Here is a 14,742-nt window from a genome sequence, read left to right as displayed (position 1 = left end):
CATATTTTCACATTAGTCATATTGTAAAAGAAGAAACAGAACAAAAGGGGGAAAAATGAAAAAAAAAAGTGAAGATAGTATGCTTTGATCTGCATTCAGACCCCATAGTTCTTTCTCTGGATGTGGAGAGCATTTTCCATTATGAGCCTTTTGGAATTTTCTTGGATCATTTTATTGCTGAGAAAAGTTATGTCTATTATAGTTGATCAGAGCATAATTTTGCTGTTACTGTATATAATGTTCTTCTGGTTCTGCTCACTTCACTCAGCATCAGTTCATGTAAGTTTTTCCAGGTTTTTCTGAAATCTGCCTGCTCATCATTTCTTATAATTTCTCATAATTTTAGATTAGCTTGTCTCATACTGCTTCTGGGACCCCTCAGGTTGTTTCTCTTGCATTGGAACAACTATTCTAGCTTCTACTCAAAGGAAGATCTGGATTTCCACTTTTACCCATTCTCATGAAATGTTCTTTCCCACCTTCCCTCTCTCCCTTCCTTCCTTCCTTCCTTCCTTCCTTCCTTCCTTCCTTCCTTCCTTCCTTCCTTCCTTCCTTCCTTTTTTCCTTCCATTTAAATATGCATTTATTAAATCAACTTAATAATTTATTAAGCAATTACTATATGCCAGTACTAAGTGTTGGGTATACAAAAAAATAAAAATAAAAACAAGCCTTATTCTGAAGGAGCTCAGAGTCTGGGGGAGGGGAAGAGAGACAACATGCAAATAATTACATTCCAAGAAGATTTTATACACACACACACACACACACACACATATACAAACAAAGAATAGACTGAAATAAAGAGAGACTTGAGGCTGAGACATATAAGGCCATTGCAAAAGTCTAGGGATAAGATAATGGGGGACTGCATCAGGATAGGGGAAAATGGGGCATGTACAGGAAACGTCATAAAGGTATAATCAGCAGGACGTGGCAACAAATTAGTATGGGGGATTAGTATGGGGGAAGAGGGGAGGGTTGTAAGAGAGAGTGAGGAGGGAAGGTAGAACCCTGGACAATAATAGCAAAATTAGGAGGAAAGATTTGGGGGAGGGAGGAGGAAAGATAATGCGTTCAGTTTTTAATACATTGGGTTTAAAATGTTGGCGGTTGGAGTTCTTCCAGGGACTGAGAGTCTGGAGATCAGGGGACAGGTTAGGACTAGATTAATAGATCTGAGAGTTATCTATATAGACTGATGAGATCACCAAGCTAAATGGTGGGAGCAGAGAAATCAAGAAAGAAACCTGGGGGAACACCCACCTTCATGTACCTTCTACTAGGATTGGGCTATACCTGCCTTCAAGGCACTTATATCTGCTGAGAGGGGGAAAGAAAGCCATTTATACAGATAAGTGAATATTAAACATATACAAGGTAAAGCAGTTTGACAGATAAATGAAAGAAAAACATTTAATCAATATTTCTATGTGTTAATCACTGTGCTAAGTTATGGGGATGCAAATTAAAAGATGAAACCCCTCTCTGCAGTCAAGGAATTCACACTTTAATTAGGGGAGAAAATAAGAAAACCGGGTGCTGAGTGATTAGGAAAGTGAGGAAGTCCCAAGGGTGAGTCACCAGGTCAGATGAGAGTGCCTAGGCCTATGGCATGTATCCAGACAAGGCTCAAAGGATTTTTAGGACACAATGGTAGGGCTAGGCTTGGTGGTCCTTTATCTCTCCTGAGGGATTAGTGTTGGTACATGATCAGGTCTGGAATCAGTGCCCTTGGGCCATGGTGGGTGTAGAGGCTGGGTTAATGATAAGGCCCTGAGGTCTTTAGGACCCTACCTCAGTCCAAGGCTTGGTGGTCCTCTATCTCACCAGGAGGATTAGTGTTAGTGACTCAGCATGAGCAGTAATGCCCTTCTCCCCACTCTACAGCCCTAGGGGAGAGGGAAAGGGAAAGAAGGGGGAAAGGCATTTCTTGAACAAATTGTGAGATGTCTAGCTCGTTTTCCTGAACTGGAAAAGTTCCTATGAGTTAACACTCCTCTCCAATCCTGTGAATTGTTTGTATTCGGTTGTTCATTCATTCATACAGTCATGAATTCGATCATTCTTTCAAAGAAGCCCCATACGTATAATAATAATAGTAATAACTAACATTTATATAAAATTACTATGTGCCAGGCACTGTACAACTATAATTTTTACAATTATAATCTCATTTGATCCTCACAAAAACCTTGGGAGGTAGGTGCTATTATGGTTCCCATTTTACAAATGAGGAAACTGAGGCAAACCAAGGTTAAGTGACTTGCCCAGGATCACATCACTATCTAAGTGAGGCCATAGTGGAACTCATGTCTTCCTGACTCCAGACCCAGGGCTCTACCTTTAAAGGATTTTACAATCTACTGAAAAGTTGTGTTTAAAAAGATAAGTAAAAACAAAGCATATGAGACATAAATATAAGCATTTGGGGATTAGAAAGAAAGGGAGAAAAATAATAACTGGAGAGTTCACAAAAGTCTCACACTTGAGAGAAGAGTCCATTTAAGAAAATAATATTTTATCTTTTCCCCAGTTACATGTAAAACCAATTTTTAACATTCATTTTTTGAAGTTTTTAGTTCCAGATTCTATTCCTCCCTCCCTTTCCCCTTCTCTGAGATGCGAAGCAATCTGATATAAGTTATACATGTAAAATATTTCCACACTGGCCATTCTGCACATGAAAAGGGAAGGAAGGGGGTAAGGATAGAAGGAAAGAAGTAAGGATAGAAGGAAAGAAGTAGGGAAGAAAAACAAAGAAAGAAAAAGAAAGAAAGGAAGGAAGAAAGAGAATGCTTCAATTTGCATTCAGATTTTATCAGTTCTTTCTCTGAATGTGGATAGCATTTTTCATCATGAATCCTTTGTGATTGTCTTGGATCATTGTATCGCTGAGAATAGCTAAGCAATTTATAGTTATTCATTATCCAATATTGCTGTTCTTGTCTACAGTGTTCTCACTTCACTCTGCATCAGTTCATGTAAATCTTTTCAGGTTTTTCTGACATCATCCTGCTCCTCATTTCTTACAACACAGTAATTTTCCATTATGTTCATATAGCACAACTTGCTCAACCATTCTCCAACTGATGAACATCCCCTTAATTTCCAATTCTTTACCACCACAAAAAGAGCTCCTATAAATATTTTTGTGCAAATAGCTCTTTTTCCCTTTTCTTTTTTTAAAAAATAATCTCTTTGGAATATAGACGTAGTAGTGGTATCGCTAGATCAAAAGGTATGCACAGTTTTATAGCCCTTTGGACAATAGTATCAAATTGTTGAGAGGAGTCCTGAAGGGTAATAGGGATTCTGAAAAGGCTGAGTTGAGGAAAGAGAACATTCCATGCATAGGAGATGAAAAGCCTGTGCAAAGACAAGAGAATGAGAGATGGCATGTGATTTATGGGAAGCAATAAATAGGCCAATTTGTCTAGAATATACTCTCCATGAGGAGAAAGAATACATAATAAACCTGGGGAAAAAATAGGCTGAAGCCAAACTGTGAAAGAATTTAAATGCCAAACAGAGGGGTTTATATACTATTCTGGGGGTATTGAGCCATTTTTGAGCAGAGGAGTGACATGGACAAACTTGACTATGAGTTTTAGGAATATAAATTTGGCAGAGATGTAGAAACTGGATTGGAGAAGACTGAATTTTGAGGAATTAGGAGATTATTGCAATAATCCATACAAGAGGTGATGAGGGCTTAAATTAGGTCAGGTGTGGTTTGAGTAGGAATGAAGGAGAGAGGTGTGAGAAACATTGGGAAGGTAGTATTGGGCTGTATTTTGTAACCGATTGGATATAGGGAGGGAAGGTGTAAGGGAGAACAAATAGTCTAGGATAATTGGGAGACAAACCTGAATGATTAGGAGGATGGAATTTGTTTTGGACATGTTGAATGAAACAATGGCATGTCCAATTGGTAGATACTTCTTTTCATAATCTATTCCTTAGGCTGATCTCAGGGTCTGGTCCCCAAGTGCCTCTTATCTATAACATATGTATACTATAGAGACACCCTAGTAGCTTTTTCTTCTCTTTCCCAGAAAAATGGAACACATGTTAACTGGCTCTTTCTCCTCTCTAGAGTGAAAGCTGTAAGGAAAAGATGGTGCTTCCCTTTTCTGGTTCTATTTTGTTCTAACTTTAATGGGAATCTCAGTGTATTTGCTGTAGGCTAGTGTATGCAAGATGGGAAGGAGTTTCAGGAGAAGAAGGTGTGGCTGGGAATGTCTAGGAGCCTCAGGATGAAAGTGAATGGAGACAATCCTCTTTATTCAGGTCAAGTAGCATTTTTCTGTGTTGAATAATATCTGAAAATCCTTTGTAAATCTGACAAAAATGTGTAGGGAGGACATTTGAAGGGGGTGGGGTAAGACAAAGGCAAACATGAAAATTTCTGGGGAAGTCAATCTTCACCCAGAAAAATGTCCAGAAAGCCCAAATAATTACTTGGAAACATTTCTTCCACAAGTTTTTCAATAGGGATGAATGCAATTTGGATCATTTTCATCATGTATTACAATAAATGAATTTTTTTTTTTTTTATTTCAAGTATGGGGTAGTAGATAGAACTCTGAAAAGGAAGTTAGGAAGCCTTGGGTTCAAACAGCAAGGCATTAACTGTGTGACCCACTGGCAAGTCACTTAACCTGTATTAATTTACCCCTTAGTTTTGGTGCCTTCCTTTTATTATTTCCAATTTATCTTGGATATGAGTTGTTCATAAATAGTTGTTTGTATGTTGTCTCCCAGATTAGACTTTGAGTTCCTTGAAATCCAGGATTGGCTTCTTTTGGGGGGTTGGAGGGTGGGGGGAGCTTTCTTTTCATTCCCAGCAGTTAGTACAGTGCTCAGCACATACTAGGTGCTTATTGACTGTAGGCTCAGTTTTGTCATCTGTAGTATGAAGAGGTTGAATTTCTGACTCTAAGATCTCTTGAGGCTGTAAATCAACCTATGATCTTTCTGCAGCAGCTATTCCCATCTGAGTCATGTAGTTTATCACCTTATTGTAGTCATTTCCTGAAATTTCAAAATGCATTTGTATTTTTTTCACTTGAGTTTCCTAGTACTTTTCTCTGACAAATTTCTGATTCCCAAAATAGTATGCAATTTGGTTTTACATTGTTTTCTTCCCATTCCTGCATGCTTTTCTTTCTCTCTTTCTTACCTGTTTAGGCACCGTGGTACCAATATGTGAAGGGTGCTTAGTGATCTCATCTAATATTAATTTGGCTTCTGTGCACTGAAGATGATTATTCTCATGTTGACATGTGGAGCTGCGGAGAGCAGTCCTTTGATTGATTCCAGAGTTTATGCACTGACATTGTGAAAGCACCATGGGGCATCTGCAAAGACAGCAAGAGGACTGGACACATGAGCAAAGTGTACTGGCATAAACCTCCAAGTAAATATTTAATAAGATCAATAGCTATATGCAATGTGCTGATGGAAGCTCTTTGCTGCAAGCTAAAATTAAGATGAATAATGTTTTTGATGCACTGAGACCTCCACATTCCTTTATAAGCACAGAGCAGATTTCCCACATAATTTGGATGGCCAGCCAGTCACCAGACAGAGTATTGTAATGCTTAAAATGTATCACAACCAATTCAAGGCTCAGAGAAATACAGGTTTACATCTCAAAAGCAAGTGCCTTTAAGTCCATCTCCTATAGTCTGACACCCTCCTTTGACAGATGAAGAAACTAAGGCATAGACAAGGTAAGTGACTTGCCTACTGTCATGCTCAATGAACAGCAGGGCCAGGATTTTGACCAATATACACCATTTCCACAATGAGCTAGTCTGCCTTAGTTTTGTGGTAATTATCGAAACTGAAGGACGGTACTGGAGAAAAGCCAGGGTCAGATTGTGATGAGTCATTTTCTCTTCACCTTGGTTGCCAGGTTGAATGAGCAGACATTCAATTCCCATTTACACTGAACCAGGTTTGGTCAGAATGAAAATATCTCAAGCTAAGGAGTCTGGAGTCATTTCTTTGTGGGGAAATGGGACAGTAGAAGTACCTTAAGGACAGAATACACCACTGAAATAGAAGGATAAAAGATTATGTGTTTAGAAGAAAGAGTCAAAAGTTTGAGATATTTTTGAAATGCATTAATTTCTAATTTTCTTTCAGGAAGACAAGATTCTCAGAGATTTTGCTTTGGCTTGCTTTTTAGTTATTCTAGATTTTCTTTTTGGATACCAGCTGAGGAGAATATTCACTGAGTCTTTTCTCAATGTCCTTCAATAAGAAGGCATAATAATAACAACTGGCATTTATGTAGAACTTTTACAAGTAATATTGTCTAATTTCATCCTCATAAAAAACCCAGGGAAGTAGAAGCTATTATTATAACTGTTTTACAGATGAGGAAACTGAGGCAAGCAGAGGTTAAGTGACTTGTGCAGTGTCATACAGCTAGTGAAATGAGGCTGGATTCAAACTTAGATCTTCATGACTCTAAATGAAGAAATCAAAACTATATATAGTCTTACGAAAAGAATACTCTAAATCATCATTGATTACAAAAATACAAATTAAAACAACTTTGAGGTAGCATCTCATACCTATAAGATTAGTTAAAATAATAGAAGGGGAAAAGGACAAATGTTGGAGGGGATGTGGTAAAACTGGGACATTAATATACTGCTGGTAGAAGTGTGAACTGATATAATTATTTTGGAGAACAATCTAGAATTATGCCCAAAGAGTTATAAAACTGTGTATACCCTTTGACCCAGCAATACCACCATTATATCTGTCTCCCAAAGTGATCAAGGAAAAAAGAAAAGATCTAATATGTTCTCTCTTTGTGGTGGTAAAGAAAGTAGCTTTCTTTGTGGTGGTAAAGAATTGGAAATTGAGGGGATGCCCATCAATTGGGGCAGGGCTAAACAAGTTGTGGTATATAATAGTGATGGACTACTGCACTGTGCTGTAAGAAATAATGAGCTGGTTGATTTTAGAAAAAAAACATGAAAACACTTGCATGAAATAATGAAAAATGGAGTGAGCAGAATCATGAGAATACTTTTTACATTAACAGCAATACTATTAGAAGAATAATCATGAACAACCAGTTATCTGAGTACTACAAATACTCAAATCAACTACAAAAGACCTATGAAGGAATACGCTATCCACATCCAAAGAACAACCTGATAAACAGAAGTATGCATAGTATGGTTTACATGTGTAAAAACAAGCACCCTGACATACACAGGAGGGCCTTCTATCAGAAGTTCTTAGATCTGCATTTCCAAAAGGAAAGCAACTTTTGAAGGGTCAATAATTACTTTAATCAAGGACATATATATCATTCACTTAGTTCAGGGAAAAAAGTCAGCACTCTGAACTTCAAAGAAAAAAATACAGAGAAATCAAAGATCAACAGACAATGTTTCCAGCTGCCTGACCATAAGCAATGCACACCTCACAGATCAACAGACAAATCCAACTCTCTGACTATACTTACATAGTTACCACAGAGAGAAGCACCAACATCTGAGTTTTCAAAGCTGGAGCAGGGGTGCTGCTTAGTGGCTTCCCAGAGTCTCATCTGGCACAAAAATCTTCCCAAAACTAAACCCCAAAGTAAAACCTCACCTCAGAGTATTTATTCATTTTTCAGAGCCAGAGGGCATCACAACCCTTGAGAACCAGTACCTCATTAGAAAATTAACAAAAGATGTGGGCCTCCCCTATTCAAGCTTTCCATAATGGGCAGGCCCATTAATGGGTGGGGAAGATCTTTTTCTTTTTAAATTATTTTATTTGTTTTCAGTATTCTACAATCACTTCCACATATCTTAGATTTTTTCCCTCTCCCTCCCCCTCCTTGCCCCTCCCTCCCCACTCCCTGTGGGGAAGATATTTAATCTCATTAGCTTTACAACATATATTTATTAACCTGTATCAAATGGAGCATTCTCTACTTTGGGGTGAGGAGGGAGGGAAGGAAATAGTTTAGCACTTTAAGTATTACAAAAGAACAAATTAAATTAAAATGAAAAGAAAAGATGGGTTTTAGTGTTAGGAAGCAAGTTGGGATCAAGGGAAACAAAGTATAGTTTCCTAAATTCACTCTAAGTCATTTGGTTCTGACTGTACAATTCTGGAACCAGCTCACTGTTTACCTGTAGAGCAATAAGTATAAACTCAGTGGATTTCCTTAACCATCATTAGGGGAAGGAAAATATGTTGTCATTGGGGAAACTCAGTAAAGACTTCCCAAACTAGATGGCATAAGCTGAGTCATGGAGGAGAAGAAGGAATCTGAAAGGTAAAGATTAGGATATGTTTACTCCAAACAGCTAACTTAGACAAAGTTGAGAGAGTAGAAGGAAGCAACTTAAGGATGGGGAACAACTAGAAACCAATTGTACCTGGAATGTAGAGTGAGTGATGTAGACAGCTCAAATGGAGACTTTGTAAATTCTTCCTCATCTGCTCGATTTTTCCAGCATAGATTTTTTTAAACAGCTAGTTTTAGTCTATGGGTTTCACTGAGGAGGTCCTGTAATCATCTAAGATCAAATTGGTAAACAGTGACATGGAGAAACTCATCAATAGGGAATCCATCTTCTGTGTGGACTATAGAAAGGACATTGTTTATACCTTTATAAAGCTGGTGCCTTCACTCTTTGAGGCTTTGTTTGGTATTGACAATCAAAAGCTCTTTGAACAAAGCTTTGACCATCTATCAAGGGATCTTGTATAATCTCAGCAAATGCATGTAAGAAACCCTTTCAGGAGGGAGCTTTTAAGACAATAATTTGCTCTACAAAGTTAAATGCTTTTCAAAAATCAACAAACAATAAATAAATTAGGATATTATATTCTTTACACCTTCCAATTAGTTGTAAAAATGATTTTCATCATGCACAACTTTCAATGATAGTAAAGATATGGTGTATTGTGAAAAATTGTCTGCAAATGCTTAACATTTTCCCTCATCATATTTTCATTAAGAATACCTTAAATATGTGAGTATACATTCTCATTTTTTTAGAAATTAGAAAGTATATATGTATGTATATGTAAGTAGATGCATATACATATATATGTGTGTGTATATATATGTATATATATACAAACACATATATGTAATCTATATATCAGTACTTGCTCATGTCTTCTCATCCATTTTGAGGTATTGTCTTGAGTGGCATCATTCACATACCACACTCATGATGTGGAAATGCTTCTTAAGAGTTCAAATGCGGTGATTACACTGTCATTGATGATCATAATGAAGAACTGTACAAATAAAGTTCATCTTAGCCCAATGAATCCATTAAAAAAGCTTGAAAAAACTAAAAACTTCATACATGAATTAGTATTATTTTGATTGTTTAGATCATATAGTATTCTTTTTACCCTTTGCTTTTTTTCTGATCAAGTTTATTAAAGATTATAAAAATTGTGTTTGATCATAACCAAAAAATGGCATGTAACATTCAAATAAGCATCATTTCCCTGACACAATATGAGACTTTCTGTTTGAATTAGTAATGATGCCTTTCAATGATAATGGTATAGCTTTGTTCACATTTCATTTGATTAAATAATGAGGACTGAGATTAAAAAAAAGAATGAGTAAAAAAATTTCCTTTCTAGAATAATGGGTAAAGAGTAATTTATTAAAGACATACATCATAGTGGGATTTGGGACCATGCATCAATTAATCATTGCCTTATTACCCTAATAAAGTCATACTGAAAATAAAAATGTCATTATAAAAAAAAACCAAATGAGTTAAAGTTAATGCAGCAATGTTATCATTTTACTTATCACCCAGAATAGATTTAATTTGGTAGGATAATATAATAGTTGCCCTCAAAATAGTCATTATCTTTATCAACATCATGCCGTCTTTATCATCATCAACATTTTATGCTCTCTTTCATACGTAGCAATGGTATTCTTGACACACTAGTTATTTATTCAGGAATGAGAGAACATTTGTGTTGATACAACCATATCACCTCATCAGTCTCTCTTGTAACCAACCATAACATCTCTGAGACAACTGGACAGGATTAGAAGGCAGTCTGTTGTTATTGAAAATAGCATTGCACAATGAAAACATCAGGAGATTTTGATCAGAGGACCTGAGCCACTTACTGTCTTTATGATGCTAGACAATTTATTTAAACTCTCTGGGACTCAATTTCCTCATTTGCAAAATGAGGGGGTGGGGGTAGACTAAAAAACTTCTAAGGTCCTTCCCAGCTCTAAGTATATGATTCATGAACTCACTCAGAAGAGGGGACTTAAAGTGTTGGCCTTATTACAAACGTTCTACAGTTTAAGACATTCTATGCAGATTTCCTGGAAAATGATAATTGAAAATATATTGTCTAATAACAAAAAATATTATGAAGACTTACGATTTTGAAAACCTTAGGAATTTTGGTAAATGCAATGACCAAGCACTATTCCAGAAGAGTGATGATGAAATATACTAACCACTTGACAGAGAAGTGGTGGATGAGATATGTATTTTTGGATATAGACAATGTGGGAAATTATTTTACTTGACTATGCATATTTGTGACAAGGATTTTTCAATTAAGGGGCTGGGAGTAGGAGGAAGAGAAGTTGTTTAATCTATCTATATTTTTAAGCGCTTCCTATATGCCAGGAACTGTGCAAAGCACTAACAATGGGAAAAATAGGCAAAAGGAAGTCCCACTCCTCAAGAAGCTGACGATCTAATGGGGAAGCCAACATGCAAACAGTTACGTTCAAATTAAGCTACATACAAGAAAATTAGAAAATAATTAGTGGAGAGAAGGTACTGGAATTGACGGTTGGAGAAGGCTTCCAGTGAAAGACTGGATTATTACTTGAAAAATATTAATTATCCCCTAATAAATTAAAATATCCCCTAGAATTCTGCAAAGGGTAGCTCTAATAAAATAAAATAAAAATAAATCTATTTCAACAATTTTTAAAAAGAAAAAAATATTAGTTAATATGAATAATAAACACTTTTTTCCCAAAGAAAATTTAAACTATTGATCCTAAAAAGAAAAAGAAAATAGTACCTGGCTTAGACTTCGGGGTTTCTCACTTTCCTTTTTTCTTGTCTCACAATACTAACAAAGGTCTATCTTTATACCCAAAGCACAGACTTTTGTAAAAACTCATTTTTAGAATACCTTGTTTTCTTTTGTAATTTCTTCTTTCCTGAAATACTTCCTTTAGCTGACTTGTACAGAATGTACTGCAATATTGATTTTTTAAAAAGGGATGTTTAATGAGACAAGTTAATCATTGAGTCTCTTAATCTTGTATTAGTCTTGTCCTAGGTTAATCACTAATAATTATCATTATCTGGAAGGCATTTTTTTTTTTAACATTTCAAGGTATTTTTAAAAATCCAGAATCCAAAAAGTTTAAGTTTGGGAAAGGTGGGGGTTCATTTCAATTTTGATATTTCCCATAGAACAGCAGGTTTAAATTCATTGTATAAACTTCCAAATATGACAGGTTAAATTAAATTAAAATTAAAACAATGAAGTGGGTGGTCAATAGCTATTCAACATACATACACAGCTGCATCATTTCATTTTGTCCAAAGAGAGGTGTATAAGACCACAATGCAACAATCAATTGTGTTAGCAGTCATCACTTAGAAAGAACATAATGAGACAGAATAAAGTCCTGGCCACACATGGTCTGATATGTCTTGCGTTCAAAACCCTCCAGGACATGGTTCTAGCCTAACATTATAAACTTGTGCCACATCTTTCTCCTTGATATATAATATGTTGCAGACAGACTGAGCTAGTTGTTCCCCAAAAGCAACTTGTTGTCTCCTACATACACCCTCCTCTCCAATCATTTCCTATACAACCTCCTCTATAACCACCTTGTTAGCCATCATCACAGACTATGTCTTAGAGGAACTTCCATCCTGGGGTCTGCCTCTCCTGGAGCATTGTTACAAGGAAGCCCCATACGTGCTTTTATTTCATTCTCTTCTCTCAGACCAACTACTTTGAAATTTCTTTGCCACCCACATTAGAGACCCCTTCCTTCTCCCTCCCCCATTCTCTCACTTCTAGCTCCGGAACCATGAGCCATAATCAAATCAACTTTGCTATTATTCCGGGATAGGATATGTCAATTGACGTTTCTACATAGCCATTTACCATCCCTGTAACTTTCTGGAACAAAGTGCCTATTTTTGGCCACCACTCACCTATGTGATTCAGACTCCCTGACACGCAGCTCAGTTTTCTTTGCTATGCTGTGCTATGATTGTTTTGCTGGGAAACTTACAGATTCTTGGAAACCGGTTAACCACAAAACTGCTTTCTGGAAAAGAGTCTAGGTTGTTCGTTTGCTATTCAAGAAGTAAGTAATAACTTTGTATGTAAGAACACTGTTTTTACAAACCCATATCTTCTTCAAATTTTCCCCATTTCTGTTGAGGGTACCACCATCTTTACAATCAATCAGGTTTCTGCCTCAGAGTCATCCTTGCCTCAGCTATTGATTAGAGCTCTGGAAAATCATTTCTATCCACCTTTTCCTCTCCACTTACACAGCCAATATCCCAGTTCAAGTGTTCATCACTTCTTATTTTATGCTACAGTAGCCTCTAACAGGTCTCCCTCCTTTAATCTCTCCCTTCTTCAATTCATTTTCCACAGAGCTGCCAAAATAATCTTCCTTAATCAAAGTCTAACCATGTCAGTAGCCTAATCATAAGTGGACTCTAGTGGACTATTGACACTAAAATCAAATCCAAACTCACCATTTGGACATTTAAAATCCTTCATAACCAGGCTCCCATTTACTTCCAGTTTTACTTCAAATTACTTCATCCCTTTCCTGAATTCTATATTTCAGTCAGTCTGGCCTATTATCTGTTCCCTCTCAACTTGTGGTTCTCTCTCCTCTTGGTGCCTTTGCAGACTGTACCCCATGCCAGCACTGAACCCCTTCGTCATGTATACTTGTATAGAATCATTAGCTTTCATCAAGGCTCAGCAGTGGTTACATTTTATATAAGGGCTTACCTTGAGTCTTCCAACATTCAATGCTATGTCTCCTGAAATTACTTTTCATGTACTCATTTGTGTACATATTCTATCTGCCCAGCAGTAGAAAGTCAAGAAAACTTTCATTTTTTTCTTTGAAACTCCAAAGCCAAGTATAGTCCCTCACACATAATAGGTATTTAATAAATGTTTGTTGAATTGACATTAATCCATAGGTTCAAGTCAGGTCCCACAAGCTAAATAGAATGAAGGCAGGGTGTTGTTTTGTGTCTTTTGTTTACTAATGACCTCATGGGGTAATGTCTGTGGGTGAATTGGATTTAAGTAAGGCAGAGCTGCACAAAGTCATCAGATGCTTCTCTCTTCCAGTCATTAAAGTCCAGTGAGTAGACAAAGTCTCGACGATGGCTGATGGCTTGGGATACAGTGGATGACTTTGGCATTTGCAATGCCTGACCAAGCTCTAAGCACATCGCAGCACCTCCTTCAGCTGCCCTCACCTTCCATTGCATTGGAAAGTCTTCATTTGGAATACTTGGGATAAACATCCCCTTAAATTCACTGATGGGTTTGAAGCTTCTTGGTTCCCCTCCACCCGGTTTAACCCATCCTCTGAGATGGTTTTACCAGAGTGTGATCACTGCCCATGCTACAGCTCCTTAGAGCCACAGGTGAGAGCTGGGTGGCAGATGGACACCAAAGGTGGATGAGCAGCCCTGAAAAGGGCTCAGGAAGCCCTCATACTGGAGGTATTAGTCCTCCTTGAACACTTCATATACCCCAGGCAGGATATTAAATAACTGGTATATACAGTGACCAGTGTTCCTGCCTCCTAAAAGAGCTTTCGCTACAATAAGGTCTTCAGATCTACGGACAGAACCTTAGGCAGAAAAGGTCAGATTCCATGTTCCTCTGCATATCTGCACATCTAGGTCAAGTAAGAGCAATTTTTCATGCTCTTTTCACTAGTGCCTCTCCCATTCTCCTCACTATCAATCCCTGACCTTTGAAATTTCTATATTGAGCTCATTGTTCTTCCCAACCTCTTATGTTGCTTCCCAACCTCCAACTGTGATGTGGCAGTAAGAAATATAGCATAGTGGAAAGAAACCCCTGGATTTGGGGTGAGAAGCCCTGGGATTGAATCGCAGCTCTGTGTCTACTCCCTGTGTGACCTTAGACAAGTCTCCTTGACTTAGTTTTCCCTTATTCATTAAGTGAGGGGATAATATCCAAAGTCCTTTCTAATCCAAAATTCTATGACCTAATTGGCATTTTAGAAATTCACAAAGATCTTGTAAATGGGTTAATCTTTTTTTTTGTATGAATCATGAACTTCTTGGCAGTTTAGTGAAGCCTTCAAGACCTCTTCTCAGAATAGTGTTTTTAAATCCATAAAATACATGAGTCATCAGAAAACCAATTATATTAAAATCCAATTTTCAAAATATTAATAAAAACAATTCTACCCTTAGGTTATTAATCTCAGGTGAAGAAGCCTTTCTCTAGTAGAATATTACAAGGATTCTCAGTAGTCAAAATAGATTTGATTCTAAGTGTAATCAGGTTAAGCCCTAGTTGCAGTGTAGCAGGGTAGTGGACAACTTTAATAAAATAAATAAAACCTCCTCTGAGTCACAGGGAAATGTCTCTGCAACTCCTATTCAACAATTTAACAGATATTTACTAAGCGCAGACTCT

Source organism: Notamacropus eugenii, chromosome 5 (genome assembly GCF_028372415.1).
Source record: "Notamacropus eugenii isolate mMacEug1 chromosome 5, mMacEug1.pri_v2, whole genome shotgun sequence".
Classification (NCBI taxonomy): Eukaryota; Metazoa; Chordata; class Mammalia; order Diprotodontia; family Macropodidae; genus Notamacropus; species Notamacropus eugenii.
This window is presented reverse-complemented; position numbering follows the sequence as displayed.